The 12,341-nt window shown below is 39.6% G+C and overlaps 1 protein-coding gene across 5 annotated transcripts in view; it reads left to right on the plus strand.

The window, feature by feature from the left end:
• Nucleotides 1–12,341, plus strand: part of ARHGAP28 (Rho GTPase activating protein 28) — a 133,359-nt gene that overhangs the window by 37,031 nt on the left and 83,987 nt on the right. The window contains exons 1-2 of one of the 5 annotated variants that reach the window (XM_070420634.1): nt 1,844–2,042; nt 11,030–11,120. The exons of 2 other annotated variants lie outside the window; for them this stretch is intronic. The gene's annotated coding sequence lies outside the window, so the exon portion shown is untranslated. Of the gene's footprint in view, nt 1–1,843; nt 2,043–11,029; nt 11,121–12,341 lie in introns of those variants that run through there. 2 more of the 5 variants (XM_070420635.1, XM_070420636.1) reach the window with 2 other exon arrangements.

Consider the following 12,341-nt stretch of genomic DNA (forward strand, 5'->3'; position numbering starts at 1 on the left):
ATATTTTGGAACTAAAATGACTTCATTCAGAGGAGCGCCTTTAAATCTTTTCTCCATGTTTAAGCCTTGCGAAAGGTCTGTAGCAGGAGAGCTCTTGTTCTCTCTATAAAGAGGGAGCCAAGAGAGGGCAGAGAGGAGAGGAAGAGAGAGGCTGCATCATGTTCCTATTTCTCGAGCAAAGCCAGAGAAATCATCAGAAGTAAGAGGGAATTCTGTTTCACATGATCTTTAAGATTCAGGATTCTTCCTCCTTGGTAATTTGCTGACGTGGACAAATACCCACGAAAGTCTCTATCTTTTGTACACATAATAGGTTAATGAGCAGCTATCAAATAGTGAAGTTTGGTCTCTTAGTGGCCTGGAGTGGCCCGAACTGGACTCAGACAACAATGTGAAGGCTCAGAATGAAATCTGTTTCAGATCCCGGAGACTGTCCTGTCTCCTGGCATGTTATGTTACATTAAACATTAGTAGTTGTTTCATAAGAACCACAAGGGACCACAGGTCTTTATCCTCCTTGTCTGGGTAGTGCTTTTAAAGAAATCAATGAGTCCTTATCAAGTCAAATCCCACTGCCACCAAGGTAGGACTTCCAAGGCACCAGAAAAGAATTTCTATTTTTAACAGAAATAGGCCTGAGGAATGATTTTAGGTCCATTCTAAACTAAGCTAAAATTTTTTTCAGTGAATTAATTCATATTGAATATTGTACCTAACGTTCATGATGTAAGAGGTGTGTACATTAACCACCTTAATAATATGTTTGACAGGGTGATTTAACAAAACATACAGTCATATTTATCTCAAATGTTGGTAACAGCTCCAACTTGTCTTAAAATTCTATTATTGCATTTTCCTGGGATGTTTCTCTATAGAAAAAAAGTTGTGGTTCACTCACTAATTCAATACGCATTTGTTTCAGATTTATATGTAGAGCATTGTGCTTGATTTTGTCTGAAACTATGCATTTATTTATTCGTTTATTTAACCAAACATTGCATGTTGCATAGTAATATATGCCAAGAGCTGTTCTTGGTACTGGGAATATGTTAAACCAGTCTTACCAATGAGGTCTCTGGCTCTCCTACAATCTTGGTGCCAATGCGGAAGTCAGACAATACACAAGCCAACAAATGCAGAGAAGAAAGGAAATGTATTTGCACTTTTTATCTAGCTACTAATGCCTGATATTCTTTAACAGCAGCTGGGAAATTAGATAAGTCAATGTAATAACAGCATGGTCTGACATATGTAAGGCACAGTATAGGGCCTTTTATAGTTATTAATGCAGATTTCATAACACATCTAAATTACACGTTATTAGAACCATTTATTCAGACAAAGAAACTGAGGCCCAGAGTGAATTTCTTTAATTAAAGCTAGTAAAAGGCAAAGTCTTTTCGAATCCAACCCTTGCCTCTGACCATAAGTTGCATATATTTTTTTCTGTTTTATTAATAGTCATACATGTTGGGTTAATGATCCACAATTTTTTTCCTTTCTACATTTCAGATTAAAAATCTTTCAGAAGTAGAAAATCTTTACCAAACCACAACAGATAGTTTTTGCTTTTGACTTTTAAAGTACTTTCAAAGCCTCATATCTGCTTGTGGAGAAAAGAAGGAAAGGGAAGACCTGTTTCTAAAAATTGCCCTTGCACACTGTTTTCATAAATCTCAGCCTTCTCAAGGCTTACTACACTCTGTAGTCTTCCTTAGGAAATGGATGAAAATTTGAGCGAGGACACAAACAGGAAGGCTCGAAGGCCACATTTGTCCTGCAGGCCCCACCTCTTTAAATAGCTCCTGTGCAGTGGGAATTGGTTCTGCACTTGGGGAAGGAACTCCGCTGCCCTTAAGGAGGCCGCCAGCCCAGCCCTGCCCTGCCCTGGAGGTGGAGGCAGCACTCTGTGGTGTGAGGTGGGGAATGTGGGCTGGAGGATGGCCTCCCCACCGCTGGGCCATGAGGACACATGGTCGCAGAGATGTTTTGTGCTTCTCCCTTAAGCGTATCATCCCTGAAGACTTTTAACCTGCAAAGAGGTAAGGTTCCGAGAACTTCCTAAATCAATAACTTCGGCTACAGACTTCTTTTGACAGTTTTGGTCTTTCTGTCTTTTATCTAAGAGAAAAGAAGAGAGCAAATAGTACAGCTTTTTAAATAAATCAGTTTTTAAGTGAATGCATAGGTGGGGGCTTATAGTTTTATTAGTAGATCGTAGGTACATACTGTTAAGTGATAGTAAACTCATTTTTTAACCTTTAAAGAAGATTTTTGTTACGGTGTGAATGTAAACTTCTCAAGATCAGATATAGTAGGAATATAGATCCACCCTGTTGCTATTTTGGGGAGACTGGTTAAAATAGGATCTTAATAGATGCATAAAAAAGAATAGCTTAGAAGTTTTGTATTCCAATTCCTGTTTTTGAGCTGGAGCTTTGAAACTATCTAATTCAGTCTTTCCTTATAATTACCTATTTTTAGAAACATCTACTGAGGTAGACTCTATTACCCAAGCCGGCTCTTCCACTCTTTAACGGAATTAATGTATGTCTCTGGTGAGGCTACCAAGCTCTTCCTCTTGTGTTCAGTGCTGGGACAAAGGGCACCAACCCAGTGGTTGTGTTTGCTACCCTTGTCCTAGAAAAGACAGGTGAGTGGGAAGGGAGTTCTCATGTGCCTACCCCACAGAAAAGCACTCTGCCTGAGGATTTGTGTGACTTGAATCTGTCCATTTCTTCTGCCCTTTCCCTGGCTTCTGCCTACTCTTCCCTTATGTCCCTTCTCCGAGAAATCGGTATCTATGTTAGAGCGTACTCTCTAAGCCATGATTAGTCTGTTTAATAGCAAGCAGGTTGAGGGTCTACTTCAAGAAACACAAACGGCCTGCTCTTCCCAGAATGGTTTCCATAATATCTATTAGCCTCTAATGTTTAACTTTTAGAATACTGTTATCCATACAGCCACTGTGTCAATACTTCATTCTTCTTTATTTTCTTTGAATTGTTGTTCAGGTCCTTTGTGTTATCTTTCAGAGGGAAGGAGAAATGTTATGAAGGGCGGTTTTGGTGGTTTATTTGAATTTCATTTCCTTTAAATTAGATTAGAATCATTTGCTTTAGAGGGTTCTGGGTTCTTCTTAGGTAAGTAGCATCATGTTATAGTTTACAATTGTTTTTATAGTTTCTTTATTGTTTTAAAATTGTTTTACCATTATATTTTATAATCAAAGGTGATGTCTGTTTTGGCTTCTTTTTAAATTAGTGTGTGGTAAGAAAGCCTTCTTAGATGGAATATCGTTTTTTTTTGTATAGTTTGAGGGAGGAATAAGAGTGTTTGTTTGTTTTTTAAGTTTTACCTCAGATTTCAGAAGGTGGTAAGCAAAACTAAGGTCCATGATGAGCGTATAAATTTCCAGCATGGTGTCTAGGTGTGGCAGTATCTCGAAGTGCTCATTTGTTTGTGAAAATAATTTAACATTCATGTGCTTGATGATTATTGCCAAATGGGGAGAATTTCTTTAACTTTAAATCTTGTAAGTAATAAGGAATTTACATTATATTTAGAAATTTTTTTTAAGCCTCACATTCTACAGTTTCATTTTGATGGTCCCTATAGCTCTGTATATAATCCCTGCCCTGCCCCCTTTGTATATGTCCAGTCTTTTACAAAACCTTTTATAAGGCTCTTGTTAAACGCTAACCAAGGGATTAAAGCGAATAGCAACTGTGCTAATCAAAGGCAAGTTTAACAAGATAAGACTTGTGTTTACATCTGAAAATGTAAACAAAAGACTTTATGATCCTAAAGCTGAAGAAAAAAAAATCAGATGTAAAGAACATGGTTTAGCTTACCTCAATCAGCAGGATCTTTACAGATAAGGGATTCTGAAGACAACAGGCATAATAATGCAAGGGTCTGTTAGCCAAGGTTCTGGCAGAATATTTAGGAAAAAATAACAAAATGGCTTATGAGATGATCTAAAAGGAAATCAGAGCCCCTGTGCAATAAGTAGAAGGACAAGCGAAGTAACAGATTTACTGGAAGGCCTCCTCCTGACCCCAGCGGCGCCGAGTGCACAATGTGTTTCAGAGCCTGTTTAAAACCCTGGAGATGGTGTTTTGAACCAGTCTTGCTGACGTAAACACAGACCCTGCCTGGAGATTTTCCAAAAGCAGAGGGTGAAAGCAGTTCAGTGGAGATGTGCTGTGTTATTGTAGTAAACGTGCAGGGCAGCAGTTCCCAAGTGCCTTGGGACACAGCCCTCAGCCTGGCAGCACTCTCTGAGTGTGGCGTGACTGGTGATAAGACATTCACAGAGAGAAGATAGCACCAAGAGCAAACACCCCCAGTGCTTGTATAAACAGAAGGAAGGAAGGATGGAGAGAAGGGAATTGTTTCTTAGTGATAGAGAAGTCTGTGGATTATTTGAGGGGGGAAAATGACTGTGAGGAGTGTTTGGACAAGGTAAGTGCTGATTAGCTGGCCATTCATTGCTAGGTGACTTTAGTGATGAATAAATGATGGGTTTACAAAGCTCAGATACCACACACTCAGGGTTTGTAAGTGAGCAGAGTAAACAAGTCTTGTCTCTGTGAGCTATGACTGAAGTAATTCTCTATTTGTTTGATGTGTTTAATTAAATGAACATAAAGATTTAAACTTTTCTCTTTCTCTTAAGAATATACATGGTAAAATTGGAGCCAGGTATGCAAATATTTTCTGCTTAGCTACAGATCAACCTAGTTTAGACTTTCCAAGAAACCAACCTGGTGCTTCACAAAATAGAGCGGTGAAAGCCTGGGAGGGGTGCGTGCGAGTGGAGAGGGTCAATGGGAAAAAAAACACACCAAACAAACAAAGGGGACATCTGTAATACTTTCAACAATAAAGATAAATTTAAAAATATATATGTTTTTATTGATTTCAGAGAGGAAGGGAGAGAGAGAGAGAAACATCAATGATGAGAATCACTGATCAGCTGCCTCCTGCACGTTCCTCTACTAGGGATTGAGCCCGCAACCCTGGCATGTGCCCTGACCAGGAATCATACTGTGACCTCCTGGTTCATAGGTTGATGCTCAACTACTGAGCCACACTGGCTGGGCTAAAGATAAAATTTTTAAAAATCACAACATTTTGGTTACTTGTATACTTAACCACCTGAAACTTCCGGAATTAGTAGATGTTATCAGAGATACTTCACCCTGTTTTTCTTCTGGTTCCACAATTTGCAGAGCTCATTACAAATAAGGCTTCCATAAATCTCAGAAGGAATGCGGGAGGAATGAGGCAATAACCCCTGCCAGTCCTGCCTGCTGAAGGCAGGGGTTACAGGGGAGCCCAGCTGTGCGACACCTGCAGGAACTGTGTGAATAGTGAAGACAGGGTGCCCTTTAGACATAAAAATAAATGGAGGCAAAAAGTTCACTTCAGGCCCTGGCTGGTTTGGCTCAGTGGATAGAGCGTCGGCCTGCGGACTGAAGGGTCCCAGGTTCGATTCCAGTCAGGGCATGTACCTTGGTTGCGGGCACATCCCCAGTGGAGAGTGTGCAGAAGGCAGCTGATCGATGTTTCTCTCTCATCGATGTTTCTAACTCTCTGTCCCTCTCCCCTCCTCTCTGTAAAAAATCAATAAAATATATTAAAAAAAAAAAAGTTCACTTCAGAAGACTCTTTTTAAAAAATAGAATATTAAACATTAATTGTCTTTCATTTCATTCTGTGCCAACCTCAAATTATTCAGATGGTATGAATCTTCCATTATGTTATAGATAAGGGGCTACAGGATTTATCACTTGATCTAGCTCTAGAAGTGGCAGCTCCTCCTCTTCTTCCTTCTCACCCCACCTTCTCTGCCTCCTTCCTCCCACCCCTTTCCTCCCACTCAATCCCCCCACAGAACCTCCACCTCTTCTTCTTTACAAAACAAAACACCCTAAAGCATAATATCTTTTTGCAAAAAAGTAAATCCATGGAAATCCCTTACTAATAAGAAGTTGCAAACCCTTTAAAATGCTTGAAATTGAAGAAATCAGAAAGTGATCTTAGATAAACTCATCTTGAACTTTTCCAAAAAGTGGTATAATTTCCAAAGAACAGAGGTATCTGAGCTGCCAAAAAAACATCTATCACTAGAAATCTATAGGTTATGGTGGTAATGGTAGGAGTGGAATTACAGAATGTGTGCAGCATTTTAGGAATTCTGTTTCATTAATCTTCACGAAAACTCCATGCAGAAGTGGCTATCCACAGTTTACAGAGAAGGAAACAGGCATAATGAGGCTACATGTGTTGACCAAATCTAGACAGCTGATGAGTGGCAGGGCAAGAATGTAAAAGTTGGACTCCCAGGCCCGGGCATTTTTTCCCACACAATGCTGACTGAATGACAAATTTCTTATCTGTCTGTTTTTTTTCAGTCTGGAGATAATAGGAAAACTCCTGAGGTTTAGGTGGAAGTATCGGGCAGGCCTTGAACAATTCAGAGAGGCTGTTTCTCCTCATTTATGGGGTCCCCTTGTTCTCTATTCTCAGACCATTTTTACTTTCTTTTCCAACCTACTGTCTTGAAGAAGCAGTACCCATTTCTCTTCCCTAGTAATATATAAATCTTGACACTGTGCTTGGGGCGGGGGGGCGGGGGGGGGGGGGGGAGGACAGGGGGTGGGGGGGGGGGCGGAGTACTGTTTTGAGAAAAGAAGAGCAAGGATTCATATCACCTCTTAGGAATGGTTTGAGAAGTGGTGTATTGCAGAGAATTGTTGTACATTCTTAAACCCTAAGTGGATTCTCTGAGAATTTTCAGTAATCTGTTTGCAGTTTTGTTTACTGAATATTTGGCTTTGGGGTGGTGACTTTTGCTAACGGATTCATCTGTCAAAGTTTAGCTCAAATTCCAAGCCTCTTTTATCCTTAAAACACGGTCTCACCACTATCCTCAACTTTGACTTCTCCAAATTGGTAAAGACTAGTTACCAGTATCTTTCCTTTCATATTTATGCACCCCCTACTCAGAAAGATGAGTGTTCTTTTTAAAAGCATTATCTTGTCTCTGGCTAGCATGTAGGCCCCATGGGTATTGATTACTTCTTTTACCTCAGTAACATTCCTCCTCCCCCATAGCTAATACAGAGTTGGCATTAATATTAGTTGATTTATTTGTTCTATTATCCTCCCATTGGTTCTATTTTTATGTCATGAGTGACTCTGCACAGATTGTTCTTTCTAAGACAGGTCTTGAAATATTTGAAGACAGTGATCATGCTTCCTCAGAGCCTACTACGTTTCTCCAGTGCTTTCAGCATTTCTTTCACATGTGGCATGGCTTTTTGATGCTCTATCGGATAGACTCTATCCTCACCCATTCTGCTCTGAATTCTGTCCTGGTTGTCAGCATCCTTCCTTAATGTGATGTCCACAGCTGAATTCCAGTTCTGCTGCATTTAGGGTAATTACCTCCCCTTGCTATGTGGTATACTTCTATGCCACTTAGGGTCCAGTTAATTTTCTTGGCATCCATCTAATGCTGTTGGCTTCTTCTGACCTTCCATTTGGCCAAAATCTCTTCATCTTTTTCACATGAGCTGTACTCGTGCCAGGAAGCAAACATCCTAAACATGTGCAGCTGAAGTTTCTTAACTTCATCCTCATTCCTGGTGTTTCATCCTGTGAGTTTCAGTGTGTTAGTCCTCCCAATGGAAAACTTCTTGATTTCTGGATTACAATTCAAAATAATCTATTAGACTAGTAGGTTATCATGCCTATTCCATCTCCGCCAATCAGAATCCCTGCACGTATTTCTCCTTGAGATCTTTCTAGAACTTTAATAGGAAGTACTTTCTTCTCCTTTGAGTTCCTAAAGAGTTGTCTAAAACTCTTAGCACTTATTGAATTCTACTTTATGTGAGCAGAATGGCATGGTGGTTGAGAGCAGAGCTCCTGGAATGGACAGACTGTGTGAAAACCGAGGCTGTACCCCTAAACCTCAGTTATCACATCTGTAAAATGTAGGTAGTAATACCCACCAGTTAGTATGTGGGAAGTGCTTAGAATGGTGCCTGGCACATAGTTACTGCTAATATCATTAGTTATGCCCATACCCAACAAGTGGATTTTAATGAAGCTTGTGGACAGGATTTTTTGAAACCTTAAAATATGGCTATCTAAAGAAACATTTATAAGTTATAAATTCATAGAGACAGAATATTTGAGAGCAACAACATTTTCCCAAGGAGGCATTGTGAGATGGCCTCCAGCTAAAGGCCAGACTCACACACTTGTTCACTTGCAGTCAAATATTAGCTGATATTTTTATAAGCACTGTGCACCTTTACTGATGTCAAGTAGTGCAGGTAACCTGGAGAAAAATGCCTTCCATGTTATGAACTCTGTTTATCAACATTATAATTAAAGTACTTAATTGCTCAAAACTTCATTTTAACTTCTGTGTTTATGGGCTCATGCTAATTGGCATTTTGCTTTGTATAGCATAACAAAAGAAATTGCAAAATATTTTTTTCTTATATGAAGTATAATCTTTATTTCCTTGGGGAAAAAACATCATGGTGCACCAACATCAGAAACTCATGAATTTAATTTTTGGAATTTACCACGGGGATTATCAATCTTTAGCATGATAACTCATTCTGACTTAATATTTATTGATAGTCTACTAAGAATTTTGTGTTGGGCTATATAGTGTTGAGATGCCAAGAAGTATAAGATAAAATTTCTATACTCAGGTATATTTGGAAATACAACTCATAGTAAATAAAAGAAAAATGTAAGATCTATCATATGGAAGTTCTGTAATCAATGAATTACTAAGTCAGTGGTAGAGAAAAGTGAGTATTATCAGATCCTCAGCAGGATAGTTCTTCATTGCTACAAACCTATTTCAATTTCTTTCCACACTATCACTTCAAGAACCTCTAGAGACCAAAGAATAAAAGCTTTGAGGACATCATTGCTTAAGTAATAATAACATATTTGCACAGTGTTTCTTCTTTGAAAATTTGCTCTCCATTAAATTATAGTTTTATATATACCTGATGATAAGGATTGTAATAGTTAACTCATTCACTTAACCATTGCTGATGATAACCTTATTTATCTGTCTTAGAGTGTACACATAGGTTAGTACATTGGTAAGAGGTAAGTCTGGGATTCACTTCACATCAGTGCAATTGAAAAGCCCTCTGTCTTAGCCACTAGAATATCTTGTTCCCATTGACTCCTAATCAGTAGCCTACTTAAGGGATCCATTATTAGATCATTATGAACAAACTTTGGAGTGGGGGATAGAGATGAATTGTAAATGGTAAGCTAAGGCAGGTTGTAAAGAAACTCCTATATAAGCTAATGAGTTTGGAATATCCTGCCAACAATTATGAAAGCCACATTAGTGGATTGTTACCAAGAGAATGGCATTGTATAATTTTTGTTTTAGCAATATAATTCCTTCAATTGTATGTAAACAGTATTAAAATGGGAGGAGACAAGATATTGGGAGACAAGTTAGGTGGTATAATGCCCTAGATATATCATAAATTTGTACACAGGACATACAACAAAATAAAAAAAAAGATGGATTTGAGAGACGTGTCTGAGGTAAACTTGCCCAGATTTGTGGACCTGTTCAATATGGAGGGCAATGAAGAGGGAAGAGTAAAAATGGCAGAATGTTAAATGACGCCATTCCTGAGGTTGGGAAAAGGAATTAGGAGGGGCTGAGCTTTAAACACGTTGAGTTCCAGGTAAAGGAGAACATACCGAAGGCAATTTGACATTCTTAAGAGTCAGAGCTCAAGAGCAATCAGACCAAAGATTTGTGAATCCTCAGCCTGTAAGTATAACCATGGCAATAGATAAGGTCATGGCAAGGGGCTGGGGTACCATAAGTGGAGAGATATTGAAAGAGGTTAAACCCAGGAAAGCCACAAATGTTGAAGATACGACCCTTTTTAGCAATGTTCCAGGCTGATGGGTACAGTAAAGACTCTGGGATTGGACTTAGGTGTTTCTCAAGCCTCTGTCAACATGATTACAAGCTGTCCTTTAGAGTAGCTTCCGTAGTGGCTGAGCCATTGGCTGTTGTTTTTACTAGTGTCACTCTCAGAGGATTGACTCCAAAGCAGGGAAATGGTTTGCTCTCTGTAAATTGACTAAGGATTGGTATAGTCTGGAGATATGTATAACTCACTCATAAATTGGTTGTTAGATATCCCAGGTTTTCTTTAGGATTTTTTTTTTCATAAAGTTTGCACGTTGCATTTCTAGTTTTAAAATAAATTAGTCCAGTGTTGGAATCCACATGACATGATTGACAACCCCTTAACAAGCTCCAGGTTTCATGTGAAATGTCTTGGAAACTTTATTGGCAGCTTCCTAGGTCCTTAAAATGTATGAGTGCTTCGATTCTACTGTGGTGTTCTCTCTCAGTAATGAACAGAAGCTTCTCTACAAATTGGCTGTGCTGTCTATTCATTGCATGAGAAGTTACAGCACTGCAAGTAACCTAGGGGAAAGTACCCATGGTACAGGGCAAAGAGTTCTGGCCTGAGGTTCTACTGCCTGAGCTCGAATCCTTGGTCTTCCTCTTACCCGCTATAGGTCCTTGGGCCATTGATTCTTCTTTTTAAGCTTGTGTTTCTTTATCTGTAAAAATAAATTACGGTAGTACAGATAGTACTTCTCAGAATTGTTGAGGATTTTCAACAAATATTTACCCAATGTTGGGCACTAGGGAATGCTGCATGTAATTACTGAGTATTAATGCATATTGATTAGAGTCCATTTCTCTCTTCAGTTCTGTCTTCAATACCTTTGTACTAGTAAGTGCTGTACTATCTGGAAATCTTTTTAACTGACTTCCCTGAATGTGATCCAGTTCCTAGATCTAGTTCCTGGCTAAATGGTACTGGGAGTAATTATCTGGTACTAGAGGATATTGGACTATCACAGCAGGTCATTCTAAGGGATTTGGAAGACTTTATTTTTTCAGGGTATCCCTCCCTTCCTCTTACAGAGTCACCACTTCACATCTGTAAGCAGAGCGCTGGCCTAACTCTGCAGCTTAAGCAGGGGTCAGAACATCGAAGCAATCTGCTGACATTCTGGTATGTTCATTTCCTTTGTTCTCCAGACCAGGTCTCAAAGAGCCTGAGCACTAAAGACGTGTTTCTTCTAATGTCCATGACCCGGAGTCATGCAGACAGGAGGGTCCAGGCCTTTTCATGGGCCATTATAAAAATCAAATGTGGCTGAGCCCCAGGTATTATTGCAGGGTGCACTGTGTCCTGCATAGAACAACCGGCATCATGTTGTTGGGTGAATTTCCCCAAATTGCAATATTCAGACATGGAAGTTCTGCAAAGTTAAGCAGAGCTGTTCTCTTTGGGCTTCTGATTGGGGATGTGGAATTCACTTGATAGAAACTGAATAATATTGCTGGCAAAATTGTCCCTTTCAGGAATTGCATACATTTATCACATTTCTTTGTACAGAATAATATTGCAAGATGGCTTTACCATTACTCCTATTTGCTTTTCATAAACTGACTATGAAGAATGTGTTTGTATCAAATGTGTCTCCATGTTGCTTTTATCGAATTCCACAGTTAAAGTTTCAGTACATAACTCCCAGGGTATAGGTATCACAAGATCTCCTAAACAACCATTTTATGAATATTTGCCCTGTCAGTCTAAGGCAAAGGTCACATTCAGTTGCTCGTCAGTCCTTATGGAAAGCAAAAACATCTGCCTAATCTTGTACAGCATTTTAACATCTTTCTCATTTATCAGGAAAAGATGTGTTAGTTAATGGTGAAAATTCATTTGCCCAGGTGTGCAATGGCCTCTAACTCTTCTTTATTGCTTCAAAATGACTCTGGTCAGTGTGTGTCTTTCTGAGAAACCTCTGGCAGAAATTCAACCATCCTGCTAAAAAAGTAAATTGAAGAGAACCTAACACTTCACTGACATGGAACCTGAGAGTCCCTAGCTTATGTAGGATAGAGCCTTATGAACTGACCTAGTTTGGAAAACTCAGGGGAAATGTGAGGATGCAACAAGACATTAGGAAGGAGGTGAGCAGAAGGGTCAGGTCCTGCTTGTGACATTGACACATGACGGTGGTTTTGTCACGCATGTGAGCAGGGCTTGGCTGCACATTTCACCTCTTAGGCAAGACTAAGGACCTGGATAGGCCCAGGTGCTTCCAGGCAGGACTGCCCATCGTGGAGCCGGGCTGGACCTATGAGGCCATTCCAGCTCTAAAAATGACCTCGGGTAAGACCAGGTCAAGGCCAGATGGCCAATCAGAATCAGCTTCTCCATCCT

This window comes from Myotis yumanensis, unplaced genomic scaffold (assembly GCF_028538775.1).
Source record: "Myotis yumanensis isolate MYYU_CA2020_CCGP unplaced genomic scaffold, mMyoYum1.0.hap1 SCAF_7, whole genome shotgun sequence".
NCBI classification, from domain to species: Eukaryota; Metazoa; Chordata; class Mammalia; order Chiroptera; family Vespertilionidae; genus Myotis; species Myotis yumanensis.